This window comes from Chiloscyllium plagiosum, unplaced genomic scaffold, assembly GCF_037043375.1.
Source record: "Chiloscyllium plagiosum isolate Xiang-an unplaced genomic scaffold, Cpla_swu_hap1 HiC_scaffold_15, whole genome shotgun sequence".
Lineage (NCBI taxonomy): Eukaryota > Metazoa > Chordata > Chondrichthyes > Orectolobiformes > Hemiscylliidae > Chiloscyllium > Chiloscyllium plagiosum.
The window spans coordinates 21449237-21453622 of record NW_028270153.1 but is presented as its reverse complement, the minus strand read 5'-3'; positions in this window follow the sequence as shown (position 1 = coordinate 21453622).

Genomic DNA, 4386 nt, shown 5'->3' with positions numbered 1-4386 from the left:
TCAAGCCAACAGTTTGTGATTCAACAACAAGGTTCACTGATCTAAAAGTCAAGAGGAATAGGTCAGAAACACCTGATCACTTGAAACGCAGAACCAATCTAGGAAAAATAATTCCATCCAGTGAAGAAAAATGTTTAATGAAAGAAGGAATTTCACAATCGCAGCCATTTTCAAAGAGAAAAATTAAACTAATTTCTCAGAGTGTTGTGCAACATTTTAGATTGTCCAGGGACAACCGAATTGCTAAATCACTTGCTGTTATTGTTTGTATTTCTGGCATTTGTTGGGCACCATATACCTTGCTCATGGCTGTCAGGGCAGGATGTCATGGGAACTGCATTGCACTTGATTGGTATGAATCTTCATTCTGGTTTCTGTGGATTAACGCTGCTATTAATCCAATTCTGTTTCCTTTATGTCACAAAAGTTTTAAAAGAGCTTTTATGAAACTCTTTTGTCCCACAAAACTAAAGACCACGTTCCCTATGGCAATAGTCCAGCAACACATATTTAAATAGGGAGGCTGTCACTGCTTAGTGGTGTTTTGGAAAGTAGCAGGATAAAGCTTGCTTAGAAACAAAGGTGACAATATATGGATCAACTGGGTACTGTTTTCATCTGTTACATCATCAACATACAAGTGGAGCTCATCCTCTTCTCTCAAAAGTGCAAACTGGGAAACCCCACAGTCAAACTACCTGTAGATTGTAACTTCAAATCATAACTTTTCATTGTCCCAGTCAGAGGTCAGAATATGAGCTCACATCAGTTGGTTGTCTTTAAGCCTAATGTTACACAAAGTTGGAGAGTGAATTCCTCAAGCTATCTCAGTTTAATGAACAACCCATCCAACCTCCTTTCAGTCTGATTTCATGATACAACAGGTGGGTCTCAAAAGGTCAGACTTTTACATAGGAGAAACTATTTGGATTTTAGGGATGAAGCAGGATTCTGTCCAATTTTATTGGTTCTTTAAAGTCTCTTAAAATGGAATTGATGGATCTTATCCCTGCTTAATCCTTGTTAAGCTTGGGAGGATTCCTAATCATCCACCTTTTATGCTTTCTATAAGCCTCAGTGGAACCTGTGCCATCTAAGGCCCTAGCCTTCGTATGGTTAAGGCTATCAATACCAGAATGAAACAATTACATGTTCAAAGTGATAAAACTGAAAAGTGCTGAAAAATCGCTGCAGGTCTGGCATCATCTAGGGAGAGAGGAAATTACTTAAGTTTTCAAGTTCGGTGTGACTCTTCTTCAGAGACCTGTAGTTCCACATGGAGCTAAAAACCTGAAAAAGATGGTTTTCTTTTTTGGAGTGATTCTATGTATGTCCTCCCCCTTAGAGAAGTGTTGTAGTGCCATTTTGACAGTCCAGCTAAAGGTAAGATTAGGGCTGAGGCATTTGCAACAATCTTCCGTCAAAAGTGCAGAGTAGGTGATCTGTCTTGGCTCCTCCAAAAATCTCTAGTGTCACAAATGCCATTACTCAGCCATTCGATTCCCTCTACCACATTAAGAAATAGCTCAAGGCATTGGATATTGCAAAGGCTATGGGCCCTGACAATATTCAGTAACAACAATGTGTACCATCTACAAGACAAACTGCAGAAATTCACCAAGGCTTGTTAGACAGCATCTTCCAAACCAACAACCACTATCCTCTAGAAGGACAAGAGCAGCTGATACATGGGAAAACCATCACCTGCAAGTTCTCTTCCAAGCCATTCACCATCCTGACTTGCAAATATATTGCTGTTCCTTCAGTATCACTGGTTTAAAATCTCAGAACATTCACACTAATTCAACATGGGTCTAACTACAATAAATAAGTGATTGAAGAAGGCAGCTTACTACCACCTTAAGGGGAACAAGGGATGGTCAATACATTTACAGTCATTCCTTCCTGTGTACATCTTGCACTATGTGCATGTCCAATTAACAGTGAGCTGTTCTTTGAAATGGAAGAAAAATGTATTTTTGAATTAATGTTGACACACAACAGTGGTACACTGGTGAGCATTACTGCCTCACAGCACCAGGGATCTGAGTTCAATTCCACCCTCAGGCAACTGTCTGTGTGGAGTTTGCACATTGTCCTTGTGTCTGCATAGGTTTTCTCTGGGTGTTCTGATTTCCTCCCACAGTACAAAGATGTGCAGGTTAGGTGGATTGAACATGGGAAATACAGGAATGGGGCTTGGTCTGGGTACAATGCTCTTCAGAGGGTGGGTGTGGACTTGATGGACTGAATGGTTTATATCCACACTATAGTGATTCTGTAATATTACCGTAATATCCATTTTAACATCCAGTATTGTATGTTAATATTCTACAATAATAGCTGTAGAGCAATACATTAACTTATTGAGTTAAATTTTGAGCTATATCTTCAGTTTGAACAGGCTCTGTTAGAGCTCAAGACCATGTTAAAATGCTGTTTTATTAATATAGATATTTAACATTGATTTCTCAAATAATTTCAATTAGTGTTACTCAGGTAGGTCATGAGAAGTTAGTTAACAATTTAAAAATGTTATTGTTGTCTGACTATCCTGATTATTATTAAACATTGAATGTAATGTGAAGGAACTAAAAGAGTCTTTAGTTTTCTAATTTACTGGAACATCATGATTAGATTACCTATAGTGTGGAAACAGGCCCTTCAGCCCAACAAGTCCACACCAACCCTCCAAACAGCAACCCACCCCCCAACACTTAACACTATAGGGAATTTAGCATGGCCAGTTCACCTAACCTGCACATCTTTGGACTGTGGGAGGAAACCAGAGCACCCAAACACAGGGAGAATGTGCAAACACCACACAGACAGTTGCCTGAGGCAGGAATTGAACCCAGGTCTCTGGCACTGTGAGGCAGCAGTGCTAACCACTGTGCCACCATGCCGCATGCCCTTGTGTTTGTCACCTCTTACCAAACCTTTGAGAAGAACATTTGATTTTAGGTCAATGCTGAGGATGGATTCTCAAATAATTAGTGCATGAGTCTTCCTAGATGTCATAGCAATTCTGCCACGATCTCTCATTTTTTGTGATTATCATGAATTGGTGCCCATTCATTAACATTTCTCTGACTGGAGAAAATTATCTGTCACTATTTGTGTTTATCATAACTCCTCACAATCTTGAAGACCTCTATCAGGTCAGGACTACATTTTCTCAACCACAATGAAAAAGTTCTAGTTTGTCTGTTCAGAACGTTGGTTAGGCCACATTTGGAATACTGCATTCAATTCTGGTCTTCCTGCTATCGGAAAGATGTTATAAAACTTGACAGGCTGCAGAAAAGATGTTCAAATAGAAGAGAATATCCTGTACAAAAGTACAGGAGTGAAAAGCTTTTACAAGGGCAGCTTCTAATGGCCCCATTTTAGGTATAAGTACATAAGTACAACTCTTAGATACAAAGAGAATAAAAGAAAAAGTAGTAACATTATTTATAGAAATAAGATAGTTATACCATTATTAAAGGATTGACATTACAATCCAGTAAAGAATTTCAAATAGACATTACATTGCAGCAGCTCAGTGAGTACGTGGTCTGACCGCCCTTGCCAGACCCCAGTCCAACTTACTGTCCCTTTCCACTCCAAGCCTCCACCAGCACCCAGCTCAAGATACGTTGCGCTGTTCCAGTACTCGTTTCCCCTTGCGCTGCTCCAGGACTTGTTTCCACACACACTGCTCAGGGACTCACTTCACTTCATGCCGCTGTGGGACTTGCTTCTCCTCGCTCTGGGTAGGGATGAACTTTCCCTCTCGCTGCTTAAGGACTCACTTGCCTTCAGACTGCTCAGGGAATCACTTTCCCTTACACTGAACAAGGACTCACTTCCCTTCACACTGCTCAGGGACTTACTTTCCCTTGTGCTGTTCTGGTGCTCACCTCAACTCACTCTACTCAGGGACTCACTTCCCCTTGTGCTGCTCAGGGATTCACATTCCCTCGCACTGCTCCGGACTCACTTGCTCTCATGCTGTTCAGGGATTTACTTCACCTCACACTGCACAGGCACTCGTTTCCCTTGCAGAGCTCTGGGACTCACTTCCCCTTGCACTGCTCCAGGATTCACTTCACATCGTACTGCTCTGGGATTAACTTTCCCTTGTGTGGCTCAGGATTAACCTCCCTTACAATGCTCAGGAACTCACTTCGGCTCACGCTGCTCAGGGATTAACTTCCACTCGCGCTGCTCAGGGACTCATAGAGTCCGAGAGATGTACAGCACGGAAACAGGCCGTTCAGTCCAACACGTCCATGCCAACCAGATATCCCAACCCAATCTAGTCCCACCTGCCAGCACCCAGCCCATATCCCTCCAAACCCTTCCTATTCATATACCCATCCAGGTGCCTTTTAAATGTTG